The sequence below is a fragment of the Anabrus simplex genome, chromosome 4 (assembly GCF_040414725.1).
Source record: "Anabrus simplex isolate iqAnaSimp1 chromosome 4, ASM4041472v1, whole genome shotgun sequence".
NCBI lineage: Eukaryota > Metazoa > Arthropoda > Insecta > Orthoptera > Tettigoniidae > Anabrus > Anabrus simplex.
This window is the reverse complement of record NC_090268.1, coordinates 302,633,054-302,649,183: the sequence shown is the minus strand read 5'-3', so window position 1 is coordinate 302,649,183 and position 16,130 is coordinate 302,633,054. Positions and strand designations below refer to the sequence as shown.

General features: G+C 38.4%; 2 protein-coding genes across 2 annotated transcripts in view; both read left to right on the top strand.

Moving 5' to 3' along the window:
* Strump (WASH complex subunit strump) overlaps nt 1-16,130 on the top strand; it is a 410,953-nt gene that overhangs the window by 70,872 nt on the left and 323,951 nt on the right. The gene's annotated exons all lie outside the window — the stretch shown is intronic.
* LOC136871914 (E3 SUMO-protein ligase PIAS2) overlaps nt 1-16,130 on the top strand; it is a 121,640-nt gene that overhangs the window by 70,896 nt on the left and 34,614 nt on the right. The window lies entirely within an intron of this gene.

Sequence of the window (16,130 nt, the reverse complement as noted above, 5' to 3'; positions counted from 1 at the left end):
GTTGGTAATGTAATCCGAGTAAAATCATTCACAGCAATGATGTTGCATGGCAATTTCTGTTGGGCAATAGGAATGCAAGTTGCTACTTCAGCAATGAAAATGGCGTGTAATGCTCTTCATTAGGTTATAAAAGTAAATTAACTTCTGGGGGCGGGATGGTGGGTTCCCATACATCGCTGTGAACCCATCTCTCCCCTGACATGCATTCCAAGTAAGATTTCTTTAATTTTTACTTCTTTAGAATACAGCAAACTCTCAATTATCCAGGATAATCACTGGACAAATTTGCAGGGATAACCAAAAATATGAATAATACGATTTTGTGCATTTTAATGCACAACGAAATCCAGAACATACAAAACTGTTTGAAAATGCAATAATGTCAACCAGTTGACACATTCCATAACCACTTTTATCAGTAAAGTAGGCCAATTTAAACATTACTTACGTAAAAATCTTGAGGTATAAAACATTAATTCTAAGATGTTCTGTTTGCTTTTTTGAACATATCTTAACTGTCTGAACACCAGTCCCATAATCATTCGCTAATTTTTTTACCGATTATCTTTTCTCCAAAAATTTAATTAATTTAAGCTTTTGTTTTAAAGTTAAAAGCACTATCTTTCACTTTGTAGCCATGACTGCTATCACTAAACAATGTTATACAGTTCATTGTTTAGTGTTTGGGTCTTGAAAAAAGCAGGTTGTGCTCGAATTTCAAGCGTGCAGTTCATACGTATTCAAAATGCTGTGACAAAAATGAAGGAAAGAAAATAAAAATACAATAAACCTCGGGGGTGCACGGATAACCCGCAAACCGGATAATCAGGAATTTGCTGTATTAGAAACGATATGTAATGATAGCTGAATTTTTATCGTTGCTGTTGTGTGACCGCTGTTTAGTTTTCGGTGGCAAGTAGTTCACTGTGTTAAACATGGATGACCCCCTGTGGGGTGCAGACGCAGACGAAGAATTCAGCCACGGTATCCCCTGCCTGTCGTAAGAGGCGACTAAAAGGAGCAACCAAGGGATTATCAAATTAGAACAATGAAACTACTTGTGATTAGTACCACCACGCAGGAAACACCATGGGTCGCTTTTACTTGCGCGTAGTACCACTATGTTGGGTACCAAATAGGTTTGTGATTAGTAGCAAATGAGAGTGCAACAGCTTTTACAGTACCTGTGATTAGTAGCACTATATGAGCGACACCATGGGAAGAGGGAATCCATGGTTCTGGCTTGTCTATGATTAGTATCCACTATATGAGAAACACCATGGGATAGTACGAGTGCCTGTGGCTAGTACCCTTATGTGATGAACACCATAGGTTTGTGTTGCCTTTAAATGGCGCCGCAATGTGCGAAACAGCGTAGGTCTGTAATACATGTGCGAATTTCATTACCTGTGAATAGTACTATAATGTGTGGAATACCGCGAGTCTACGCTACTCTTCATTAGTACCGCAACATGACAAATACCATGGTTCTATCCTAGCGATAAGTACCATTGTGAGGGGCCACTGACTTGGTTTCTGGACCCCTTTCGACTACAAGCATCATAGAATCAGTATTGTGGTATAGAAGCAGTCCCTTGGTCAGTAATACTATTGTTCTACGCCAGCTTCTGTGCATGTGAAGCACTGTGGGTCAGTTCCGCTGATCGTTTTAAATTCATATCCATCCATTCATTCTTCATCCTCACGTTTTGAATTGTGGTCAGTGGATATTTTGGGGTCTTAATTTGTCATTTCTTCTCGTCTCATTTCGTACCATTAGGGGCCGATGACCTAGATGTTAGGCCCCTTTAAACAATCATCATCATCATCATCATCATCTAAATCTAAACATGTATGTGTTGGACTTTCTCTGGAGTTGTGCCAAGGAAGAATCGTGTTGTGGTGACCTGTACCACTGTGTGTATATCTGTCCACCTGGAGTTGCTGTGTGGGATAACTGGACTTGCAAGTGAAAGTAAGGTGAGCTGTCCATTAGGATTATCGCCTGTCTCAGTTATCCCAGCAATTAGTGGAGTATAGTTATCCATGATTAAATATAATTGTGTGGGTAATTTTTTTTTCAAACTGTGTACTATATGCTTTTTATTCTTGCAGGTGATATTGGTTCATGTAAATGACTGATGAATCTAATTACACCGTGGAAGAACGAATTGTCATGATTACCTGGGTCCATGAACGACCTCACACTGGGAAAACTTTGAGAGATCCAAAATGATTTCAACATTAGATTTAATACAGTTGCACCACTGAAACCAACAATATTGAGTTAGGGGAAGAAACTGTTTGGAATAGATTCCATGAAGGACAGACCGCCGGACCAACAAGAGCACACACACGTGCGAAAGTTGCAGCATCACTGGAACAGTCGCCAGTCGTCCACGTTTTCGAGTTGTGTCGAACACCTCCAGTAACTGCGATAGGTGTCACGTCGGTTCTCCGGGTCTTGATCACTCATCTCATTTCCAAACAAGGGTCTGATCAGGTTTAGGTGTACGTTCTTGTGCATGCGTCACTGTAATGTCGTTAGTTGGACGTTTGCTTCCTCTTATTGCTTGCATAGTAACTTTGTTTGGCTCTCAAAGTTTTCCCAGCTTGAAGTCATTCATAAACCCAGGTACTCACGACAGTTCATTGCTCCAGAGTGTAATTGGATTCATTGGCCTTTATTCACCCGAACTGATATCACCTGCAACAAGAAAAGGCATATAGTACACAGTTAGGTGGGGGGTAATGGGACTTTTGTAACACACTGTATATGTGTGTGTACTTACTGGGTCATTCTAGAATTAAATTAGATTGATAAAATACACTGTTTTATTCATTATATATTCAAGTTACAAGTTTTTCGCTATCATTTTCATGTTACCTTATTCGTCTACCAAGCAAGTTTACTGTGTGGTTTGGGTCTCATAGCTATCAGGTTTGATTTGGGAAATAGGGGTTCGATCCCCAGTGTCGGCATCCCTGAAGATGTTTCTCTGAGCTTTCCCAGTTTCACACCAGGCTGTACCTTGATTAAGGCCACAAGCGCTTCCTTTCCAGTTCTAGCCCTTTCCTATCCCATCTTAACCAAAAAACCTGCCTGTGTCAGTGTAGTGTAAAACACATAGCAATATAAATAAATATATATATATATATATATATATTTTTTTTTAATTATACACTTTTCTATATCATCCCGGGCATGGCTTGTACTCGGTTTATTATGATTTTCAAGTCTCAGATTTTTCTTTCTGAGACTTCACAGGACAGCCCACCTATCATAGTAATGAAGAAAGACTGTGAAAATAATGCTTGTTAGGGGCCGATGACCTTCGATGTTAGCCCCCTTAAAACAACAAGCATCAATAATGCTTGTGGGAACCTGGATGTGAAAATTCAAAAAAATACATTTTGGTGTTTTACATCCTTGAATAGACTGGCTTTTCATTAATCCAAAAATATGTGTGCATGGATTGGCACGTCAGAAGTGTATTTGAATGAGTTTTTTTTAAATATGGTGCCACCCCTCTCACCTCTCATTTAACATTTGGAACTACAGTGAGTTTCTCTCATCGGTTGGTTGGTAGGTGCGCCCAGCTTGTCTGCCTTCCGTTGACTCACCACTCCCCGCTCCGCGTCATAGCAACAAGGACAGTACTTCACTCACTTTATCCATGTATGACATGAGATAACAAATAAAATTAAGAAATAAATCTCGTACCTTATAACAGGAGATGTTGGAAATGTTCCCCTCCTGCATCCACACATTTCTGGCCTTGTCTTAGGAAACTCTGATTCACATGCATAAGTTTGTTTCCGTAATTGAGGCTGTTTCTCTCCAGATATGTTCTTTCAGTTCATCCAGCATGTGAGGGTTCGTGTACTACAGTTACCTTGTACTGTATGGTTTCAATTTTAACATTTTTAGCATACCATGCTGAGCTCTTTGAAACCCCAGCTTCTTGTCCAAGTAGTTTTAGGGATTTTGTAAGCGTATGTTCTAATCTTTCTGCAATTTCATTTACTTTTTCCTTGTTAAGTACATGTTTTTTAACGCTTCACTTCTTATTGAGTAAAGAACCTGTTCCTCTCAATTTGTTTAAGAATTTTCACTCGGTCTATGTGGAGGGCGTACACCTGGAAATTGTGTTACAAATCGCCTAACGACTTCCCTGCAAGACTCTGTTTTCGCACAATTATCGTACATAAATACCCCTTCCTCTACCTTGTACACACGTGGAGGAATTATGAGAATTATACCCTGAAGTAACACTTCTCAACTCGAGAACCGTTGGAGCGACAGATCAACACATAATAGACGTTCTAAGCACGGACCTGAACTGCGAAGTGCGGGCATTCCCGTGCTGTCGCTGTGCTGTGTAATGGGAAGTGATGAGTCAACGGGAGGCTGATAAGCTGGGTGTGCCTGCTGGTCAACCGATGAGAGAAACTCTGTGTAAATGGTTGTAATCTTGTACTAAAGAAGCTGTGGCCACTCGAAAGCAGTATAGGCACGAACATTCCCTCCCTTATGAGGTTCTCCAGGCTGCTAAACCAGTTTACCATAAACTACTTGTAAAAGAGTGCATTGACACTGCCTGTGACTCCAAGTAGCCTGTGCAGTGGCCTCCACTACATGCACTAACCATGCATCTTGGTGGGTTTGCTGGTGGCCAGTTGATAAGCCCGGGTTGGCACACTGGGCCGAGATGCTGGTAATAAAGAGTTAGTTGGAAAAATGTATAATTTCCAGTAATGGACCAATTATACTGGAATTATAAAAATAAATTATATGCAAGTATTCCTTACTTTAATTTTTATCGTCCCTTCAAACTGTCTTACAGGCTTAAAAATGGCCTCATCAGAAGCAGCTTTTGTATTTTACTGTGATATATTATTAATCATATATATTTAAATACAGTAGAGTCCCGCTCATCGACCTTCGCTTATCCGACATTCCGTGTGACCTGACACTGGTAGACCTAATTTGAACATTTGGTGGAGACTAAATTCAGGGACACCCGGTGTGGAGGGTGTGACCGTGGGACAAGCACTGGCCTGACCGCTGGTGGTAGGACCGGTTTTTCTCTCAAGGACAGGTGCAGCGAGTCTTGAGTCATTGTTCATTGTAGTATTGGTTGGGTGCGGATGTTATAGTTTTCATATCCTTTGTGAGTATGACGAGTAAACGGAAGAAAGTGATGGTTTCTATGGAAGACAAGTTGAATGCATTAAAGAGACTGGACAAAGGGGAAACTCTTCAAAAAGTGGCTTCAGATTATGGTGTTGGACATGTTATAGTGGGAGACTGGAAAAAAAAAAAGGAAGAAATTGAAAAGTGGTGCTCTACCAGAGCAGCAAGTGATGCACTGAAAATTAGAAAATACAATGAAAAAATGTGAGTACGAATAAGTGAAGCGCTATTTCTTTGGTTCGCTCAACACCGGGAAAAGGGCCTTGCCAATATCTGGTCCCATTCTGCAAGAAAAGGCGATGTCTGCTGACATCTTTAAAGACTGGTTTTGTACACAGTTTGTTCCAGATGTAGAAAAATTTCTAGCTTCGAACAATCTCCCTAGAAAAGCGCTTTTTCTACTAGACAACGCTCCATCACACCCAAATGAAGAGCAACTTAGAAGAGGTGACATCAAAGTCATGTTCCTCCTCCTAACGTGACGTCATTATGCCAGCCAATGGACCAAGGTGTGCTGGAAACATTGAAGAGGAAATATCGGCGGAAACCTCTTTCATCCCTGATAGAGGAAATGGACAATGGCAACGACATGATAGAAAATTTAAAACTAATCGACATGAAAGATGTGGCATATGGGATAGCGCAGTCTTGGGAAGAAGTTGAAACGACGACATTAGCAAAGTTTTGGAACATATTGTTGAGTGAGGTTGAACATCGAGAGGAGGTGGTACAAGAAGACATGGAAAATATTGTGCCCCTACTGAATTGCGTTCCTGGCTGTGAGGATGCTACTACTGAAGATGTAAGTGGTGTGCACAAGATCAGCTGTTTGAACTAACTGACCCTGATATTATTGATTTTGTGAATGCTAATAGAAATGAGGATGATGATGAAGAACTAGGCATTGCAGAACAAGAGGAATAAAACAATGACTCACAGTGAAGGATTAAGTGCATGGGAAATGGCATTAACCTACATTGAGCAACAACCAGAAGCAAGCGCAACAAAGGTGCTGATTTTTCGCCGATGGCGGGATCTCGCAGCAAGAAAACGCGGATCAGCAGGCAAGCAGACATTGTCGAAAAGTTTCTTTTCGTAAGACATTTGGAATGCTTTCGTTCAATACTGCATGTACTGTACAATTGAATTGATAATGCAATAAATAGAGTACCGTAAAACATCTGATTGTTTTAGTACTAGAGTACCTTCCTGTTTGTTTCAGTTCATTTTCACTGCATTATCCGACATTTTCGGTGATCTGACATACTCCAGGTCCCGTTTAGGTCGGATAATCAAGACTCTACTGTACCTATTTAATATTTATTGATATTTGGCAGCTGCATGCGAGAAGACAAGGACAATGTAGTACAGAAATATTTGAAATAGTTATATTTGAATCAGCCTTGTCAATATACTTATTAATGAAGAAAATTATTTATTCAATCAAACATGTTTCAGGAATTCAACCATTCCCTTCATCAGTGGTCAGATCAAAGAATAAAACAACATAACACAATCTTTTGTTTTTACAATATAATATTTATAATATTTCATGTTTTCTTTACTCGTTGATATGGTGTATAAGGACACAATACTTCTTTGAATTGTATTGGAAATTGGATGCCCATTAAACTGCATACTGTAGTTTAGGTAGACACGTGCTGTAGCATAGCGCAGAGTGTCGTGGGAATGATGAAGGATATACCTGGTGAAGCTTTCCTACGTATAATTCCTGTATTGTGGAAAAATGTGTTCAGCACACACAGAATATCGAATGTCATATTTAGGATAGAGATGGATTCCCAGATAATACCGGTATTATTTTGGTAGAAGCTTTTATAATTAATATGGATTCAGGTCTGACACATCAGCAGAGACTTCTGATAAGGAAGTTTGTAAATAGAATTTGCTGAAATTGTCTGCTAATGTGTAAATAAGAATTATGATGACCAACTTGATAAATAAATATTGTGTACATAATGAGGACAGTTAATGGTTATGCTTTACATTGTAGTGCAGCTCACCATTTTTTTATGCCATTGGAGGTCTAAAGCCTGTATGCAGAAGAAGATGAGAACCAGTTAATATTAGAAGTTTGCAAAATATTATTTTCCCTTGTATGGAAAATTAATAAAATATTTTGAGAACAATACAGTGCCGACCACAAGAATGTCTGACTGCATCAACAGTGCTTTCAACACTGGCATGAGTGTCGCTGTGTTCTCCATTCAGTACTTGGTCGGTAGCTGTATCAGATAACTTCTTTCAGCCTATCCCAGATATTTCTGAGGTCACTGGAGCCACCCAGTCTCATTTTGGCTTTGGCCAAGGTTTGTTAAAGCCAGGTTTTCTTCCTGATCCCATATGGTTTTTCAAGTGATAATTCCAACTTGCACCACATGACTTTTCAAGTGAAAATTCCAAATTGACCGGGATTTAAATTTCGGCCCTAAGCCATTACGCTAATCATCCCTTCCTTAAAAGACCAAACATATCACATGGCGCAACAGCCCCAAAGGGCCATGGCCTACCAAGTGACCACTGCACAGCCCGAAGGTCTGCAGATAACGAGGTGTCGTGTGGTCAACACGATGGATTCTCTCAGCCGTTATTCTTGGCTTTCACGCCTTCCTTAGTAACTCTACATCAAGGACCAACTACAATATCTTTGACTAATATAAAAACTAAAATGGCACTAGTCGTAGGGACCTGCTGACTGCTTAAGGTTAGGGTGTCTTCTTCTTAACTTCACATATTAAATTACTTTCCTCCAGGAACTCCAAGATTAAGGTTAAAAAGTATTAGATTCCTGATCCGGTCGCATGTCTGGAAACAAGCTGTGGATATTATGTAATTAGTCCACTTTGGTCAATACAATGAATGTGTCCTAAAGGAACATTTTAAGTAAAATGACATTAAAGGACTAATTAGGCCTACGTATTTCTCTTTAAGTCAGTACGGAACAACCCAAATATGAGATTCTTAAAAAATATTTGTAGAAAATAATTGAAATGATGCTTAAGAAATAAGAAGGGATTACTAAAGAATGCATTAAGTATTAGTACCTATATGTTGTTTAAAATAAACTATATTCGTCCATGAAACAGTATGTCCTAACCCTCAAGTGGGTTATAACATTTTGTCACTGTGTAATGTCACTGCTGGGGATACAACGTTGTGTTTTCCATGAAAATCAATTAAAATAATTTCTTGAAGGGATATGGTAATTTTGCTGAAAGTTTTAACATAACCCTCACGATAGTAAACTGTTAATTTTACTTAAATTGAGGGTTACAGCTTATTGCAGTTTCATGAACTACATACTTTTCATCCCTGTGTAAGTCAGAAACACCATCCAGAAGCTCTAAGTAACAAAGTGTCTCGGTTCGGATGATATTAGGAATGAACAAACCAAGAATTTTGTTGCACTGATTGGTTTGAAAACTTTTCTAAGTTAAATCCCAGCTCGAAAAGGCAAAGTCGAAGGGAGGCATTACTGAATGAATGAATGAATACTGATCTGCATTTAGGGCAGTCACCCAGGTGGCAGATTCCCTATCTCTTGCTTTCCTAGCCTTTTCCTAAATGATTTCAAAGAAATTGGAAATTTATTGAACGTCTCCCTTGGTAAGTTATTCCAATCCCTAACTCCCCTTCCTATAAATGAATATTTGCCCCAGTTTGTCCTCTTGAATTCCAACTTTATCTTCATTCCTTCATTCCTACTTTTATAAACGCCATTCAAACTTATTCGTCTACTAATATCATTCCACGCCATCTCTCCGCTGACAGCTCGGAACATACCACTTAGTCGAGCAGCTCTTCTTCTTTCTCTCAATTCTTCCCAACCCAAACATTGCCACATTTTTGTAACGCTACTCTTTTGTCGGAAATCACTCAGAACAAATCGAGCTGCTTTTCTTTGGATTTTTTCCAGTTCTTGAATCAGGTAATCCTGGTGAGGGTCACATACACTGGAACCATACTCTAGTTGGGGTCTTACCAGAGACTTATATGCCCTCTCCTTTACATCCTTACTACAACACCTAAACACCCTCATAACCATGTGCAGAGATCGGTACCCTTTATTTACAATCCCATTTATGTGATTACCCCAATGAAGATCTTTCCTTATATTAACACCTAGATACTTACAATGATCCTCAAAAGGAACTTTCACCCCATCAACGCAGTAATTAAAACTGAGAGGACTTTTCCTATTTGTGAAACTCACAACCTGACTTTTAACCCCTTTTAACATCATACCATTGCCTGCTGTCCATCTCACAACATTTTCAACGTCACGTTGCAGTTGCTCACAATCTTGTAACTTATTTATCACTCTTTAGAGAATAACATCATCCGCAAAAAGCCTTACCTCCGATTCCACTCCTTTACATATATCATTTATATTTATAAGAAAAAATAAAGGTCCGATAATACTGCCTTGAGGAATTCCCCTCTTAATTATTACAGGGTCAGATCAAGGCCGCACTAGATAGACAGGCCACAAGGCTCGGACTGTGACGTCACGCGAGTGGCTGGCGTTCAGCATGGCAGTGTAGGGCCCGCTCTCACTTTCACCACGATATTGTTCATTTATTCAACCTTAACGATAAAATTGAACACTCCTTCAATTGTGGCTTTACATAGGCTTGTATACTACACGAGTTTTATGCGGGGAGAAAACTGGCAGGGCAGTATATGTATATTTCGTTACGTAAAATTATGCTGACATCTGTCACTTGTAACTCAACATGGTATCTTGTAAAAGATCAGAACGCATAATACGTATACAAAAAGTTTTAATCTTACTAGGAAAATGCATGATGGCAATTCACAACAATAGTCTGAAACCTTTCTTAGAAATTAAGCTGCAATTTAAAACTTACCTAACAATTCCGAAGGTTTCAGTTTATACATTTTTTTTTTCCTGAGGATTTTTTCTTCTCAGCCATGAGTTTGTCTACGGTAACTTTTGTATTGTTATTCAATAATATATTACAAAAGATTTATATACATTTGTCAACGAAATATTTAAAACTATTTATTTAATCACTGCATGTTTAAACATGTTTTCGTTTTCCAGAACATTGTTGACAAGCGAAATCAGAATTTTTCTCTGAGAATCCTCATGTAAAAACATTAGTATACAGGTTTACATTTTGTAGCTCTAAAAGTGTCTAGTACAAGACCTTGTGGTCCAGGGCAGGAGCAAGCCAAGGCCGCACTAGATAGTCTCAGATACACATTTTTTGTCTGACTCAGAGTTGTCTAAGTCAGGATAAGTTGTCAGCTTGATTAAGCCAGTTATTTATTAAGATTTTAAATAAATGACCAGTTTCAGACAACTTTTTGTATGTGTGTTTCGTCAAATGGATTTTGAAAAGTGGTTTGTAAATTGCTTTTGCACAGGTTTTCAAACATTTTCCTACTAACACTGTTATTATTTGAAATTATGCATGCTACCTTATAAGCTATAGGCCTATCTGTTAATACTTTAAAGACTTGCAAAGTTAGTTCTTCTAAGGAATGTCACGTTAGGTTCTTACATGGAAACAAATCAACAACGTCTTTATTTTTATTTTTTAACTGGATGACAATATAAAAGTTTGTGCAGTTGTAGCTAATGTAGTGTTATTTTCTCCACTTTTACTACTAAAAGCAACTCCCTCTACCTTTCCTCCTAGCGGGCGATCTGGCCGTGCGGTTAAGGGCATGCGGCTGTGAACGTGCATCGGGAGATAGTGGGTTCGAATCCCACTGTCGGCAGCCCTGAAGATGGTTTTCTGTAGTTTCCCATTTTCACACCAGGCAAATGCTGGGGCTGTACCTTAATTAAGGCCACGGTCGCTTCCTTCCAGCTGTTAGGCCTCTCCTATCCCATCGTCGCCATAAGACCTATCTGTGTCGGTGCGACGTAAAGCCACTAGCAAAAACAAACATAAAACCTTTCGTCCTTTATAGTTCAGCTCACGTTTTATGTAGACTCCATCCAACAAGTTACAAAATATTTAACAATTTTAGTTTCTTTTTCGAGTAATTCCAATGTGAATCATCAATACCCGAATTCCCCGTGCCTAGTTCTGCAGTAAAAGACTGTGAATAACCGGGTGAGGCATTGTAAGAAACGTTGACTGTCTTATCTTCTTTTACGCCCCAGGAAATGCGAAAAATATTGAAGTGAACCATGTTATTAGAATACAGGAGTAAAATACTTTCTTTGCAAAGGCTATATTTAACTGTTCCTTACAAAATTATAATTTATCAGTAATGATACACTCATCAACTTCACTTTCAATTTCATCGATTATTTTGTGTACAGATTCTATTTTGTCGTGGACAGTCACTTTTGAGTTAAAAGCAGGTCTAAACAGGAAGTTGCAAATACTTTTCTAATTTGACCATTTTAATATCTTGCCCCCGTCACCTAATGCACGTATATCAGGGTTATCACTCATGAAAATATCATGTTTAATGGATTTAAAATCAAGAGACTCGTTTAATGTTAAGGAAGTACCAAATTTCGGAATATTTTCCTCAGTCATATACATTTTGAAAATACAGACTTTGGCTGTTAAGTTGACAGAGGGGCCGATGACCTTCAGTGTTAAGCCCCTTAAAACAACAAGCATCATCATCTTCATCATCATCATCATCAAAGTTGACGGAAACTTTGTCCAAATCTAATTTGCGTTTAATACTGAAATTACCCTGAACGTCATCAAAGTCCTTGATCCTGTCATATTCTTCCTCAGCTTTCTTTCTTTCCTTCCTCTTCCCGTTTTTCGATTTCTTCTTGTCTTTGAATAGGATTTTTGCTCGGTGTTGGAAGATTTTTAGACAGATAGGCTGGCACATTTTCAAACTTGAGAATAGCATCGTTTGAGAGTTTTAAATGGTTAGGTTTTACAGTTAAAAGAGACTCATCAGGTCTTTTAACAGAATCGTCCCTAATTACGAAACTTCGTCGAAGTGTTTTATGCACACAACTGAGCTTGCTGAAGGGATGAATTCTGTTCGATGGATGGCTATGATCCACTTTTGTTTCCGAAACAAGCCAGTAGGAAATTTAAACACTGAAATATTAGGCTGTTTTGAACTGTAGTTGATTCTACAACCAGGTGTACAATACGACGTGGCCTTAATTCACAATGTTCACACGCGTTTAAATCATTCAACACCATCGATAGCCTCACTGCTACGAGGTTCAGATCAGCCTACAAGTCACTGGCGAGAAGTGAAGCGGCTGGCGGCTCGTGTGACGTAGCGCTCGAAGTGGAGGGGGAGCCTTATGGCCTGTATATCTAGTTGGCCTTGGTCAGATAAAGCTTCACCTACTGTAATTCTCTGAGATCTATTTTCTAGAAATATAGCAAGCCATTCGGTCACTCTTTTGTCCAGTCCAATTGCACTCATTTTTGCCAGTAGTCTCCCATGAGCCACCCTATCAAATGCTTTAGACAGGTCAATCGCGATACAGTCCATTTGACCTCCAGAATCCAAGATATCGGCTATATCCTGCTGGAATCCTACAAGTTGAGCTTCAGTGGAATAACCTTTCCTAAAACTGAACTGCCTTCTATCGAACCAGTTATTAATTTCACAAACCTGTCTAATATAATCAGAAAGAATGCCTTCTCAAAGCTTACATACAATGCATGTCAAACTTACTGGCCTGTAATTTTCAGCTTTATGTCTATCACCCTTTCCTTTATACACAGGGACTACAATAGCAACTCTCCATTCATCTGGTGTAGCTCCTCCGACCAAACAATAATCAAATAAGTACTTCAGATATGGTACTATATCCCAACCCATTGTCTTTAGTATATCCCCAGAAATCTGATCAATTCCAGCCGCTTTTCTAGTTTTCAACTTTTGTATCTTACTGTAAATGTCATTGTTATCATATGTAAATTTTATTACTACTTTGGCCTTAGTCTCCTCCTCTATCTCAACATTATCCTTGTAACCAACAATCTTTACATACTGCTGACTGAATACTTCTGCCTTTTGAAGATCCTCACATACACACTCCCCCTGTTTATTAATTATTCCTGGAATGTCCTTCTTGGAACCTGTGCTGATGAGCGCACTCTCTTCTCTCTCTGACTATATTGTACCTCTTGATAGAATCGTATGCTCCTTTCTTTTGTAATATTAGTATACATGCCATTGGACTGCATCTTGCTGGAAGCTATCCATATTAACTCGTTTAGATTACTGCCCAGTATTTCCTTTGATTGGCTTAGTTGGAAGACATGAGCTGTCTACCATAGCAATTGTCACGTGTGTTTTAATGCAGAGAACTGTTGTTTAAATCAGACTCTAAAGCAGCGCTCTACCTCTCCATAGCGGTGGGATACAAGGCTTTTCATGTTCAAATTTGTCCTTAGCTTAAATAATTTTCTCTTTCCAGAATGAAATAGGTGTCAGTTGCATTCGCCTTCTGACCCCAACTTGGCAGTTTGATCGTGGCTCAGTCCAGTGGTATTTGAAGGTGTTGAAATATATCAGCCTCGTGTCAGTAGATTTACGGGCACGTAAAAGAATTCCTGCAGGACTAACTTCTGCCACCATGGCATCTCCAAAAACCGTAAAAGTAGTTAGTGGGGCATAAAGCCAATAACATTGAGGCATCTCAAGTCTGAAAAATTAGTTTGAACTGTAGTGAACTGTCATGTCTTACCTTCAGGACTGTTTGTATTTGCAATGAAAGTGAATGTCTTTACAAAAGTGAAATTAAGTGTATCTTAGTTCAATACATCATATAATTCCATCATTAGATGGAGTAATCACATTCAAACATGTTTAGACTCGTTTGAGCCATCTTCAGTGAAAGGGGGGTGGGGGGGTTGAAGTAATTTACATAATACAAGCTAAAAATGTGCCAAGAAACATAATGAAGGAACAAATGAAAAAACAAGAGAGACATGACGGAAATAAAAACAACACAATATACAATATTTACATCATATGGAGCAATAAACAACTTGCTGCATTAAAATACAGTGAAAACAGGGGTTAATATGAAGCATAATTGAATCTAAATACTGTGTTAACCTAAGAAGAAAAGAAATGAAAACAAATGATACAGATGGAAACGAAAAATGAGTACACAGCGAGGTTGTGGACCTTATTAGTCTTGGAATAATTTAATATATGGAATGATTCAATATCTTGTAATAAGTGAATGTCTGTTGAACATTTTGTACCTATAACAGATTTTGCTAGATTTGTTGTAACCAATTATTTCAAACGCATTTCACTATAAATGCACATTGTCAAATGGAAGAAAGAAAGACCTGGAAGGATCAGCTGGATTAGAGATACAAGAATTTAGAATGCTGCCACTTAATAGTTCAGATATTTTCCTATTACTTCACTGATAAATAATCTGAGACCACGTACACTACATTAAGGTGAAATAATTTCCATTCTTTGAGAACATCTGCTGTTAGCTTCTGTAGTATCTCGGTATTCATGCATTTTATTGGGGGAAAATGGAAACCTGCATAGTAGTGGCTGCTTCAGACTCCTATCTATTTTCCGCAAACCCAGTTCTTTTTCTTGCTTTATATGTTAACATGACATTTACATAAAATTGTCCGGCTCCATGGGTAAATGATTAGCGTGCTGACCTTTGGCCACAGGGGTCCTGGGTGAGATTCCTGGCAGGGTCGGGAATTTTAACTATCATTAGTTAATTTCTCAGGCACGGGGACTGGGTGTATGTGTTGTCTTCATCATCATTTCATCCTCATCACAATGCGCAGGTCGCCTACAGGCGTCAAGTCAGAAGACCTGCACCTGACGAGCCGAACATGTCCACGAACACTCGGCACTAAAAGCCATACGCCATTTCATTTCAACATAAAATTCATCCTTGTCATTCAAAACCAGAGCTTAAAATTTTCCATTAGAGATAATTTTTTATGAAATCCAAAACTCAATAACTAGGGGCGCATGGTGATGACCTAAAAAAAATCACTGAAAATGATCAATAAAGTGCCCTTAAATTTATGGAAAAACACTATAAAATAAGTAAACAAGACTTTAAATATTTGACTTTACTGAATTCTGGTAATTGTGTAACAGTAGTTTTACAAGTAATATATCCATGTTATATTCACTGCACAGGTCTTGTTTTTACATAAATAAATATCACCTAATTTTCTTGGAAGTTTATATAAATATGGACATAATTTCTTTGATCAGTTCCCAAAGAACCTGGAAACGCGTGTTGTTCTTTGCACTCGTTACAGCTTTCAGATGACTTTTGTAGTTTAATGTGCTGTTGTACAAAAAGCCTCCTTTCTACACTTTTTAACACTGCACAGTTTACAAAATAAAGCACGCATCTGTTGTAAATATGTCATTTCCAAATTCATTCACTAGCTGAATTAAAAATATATTTTGTGATAGTTCTTTTGGCATTTTTCTTGCACAGGTTTACTTGGAGGATAATTCTGTACTGAAACAGAAGTAAACTGTTGTTTGTAATCCTTTCTCGTTTCCATTTGTTCTTGGCTGTGATGTACGTGGGGAATATCTGGCTATAGGGGCGGTTGCAAAAATTAGTTCATTCCTTTCGCTTAAGAAATACTTTCTCCTAATTGTCAGAGTCTGTATTGTGTTCCTGCACATAATCTTGGAAACACAAGACGCACTCTTTCCTTACCCTTTTTTGGTCACAAGCAACTGCTGGTTGCTTGGTTGTGTAAGATATTTAGCAAATTTAACCATATGTAAGAAACATTTATAATATTTTATGATGTTATGTGTGAACTTTTATCAGTCTGACAATAAGTAATATATGCATAAATTTTTTAAAAAATGCAATGATCTAAACATTCTTAAAAATGCTATATATATTGACTTGAGAGTTCTTCAATGTTGTAGGTATATTTTTCAGGTTTGGAATGTAAAC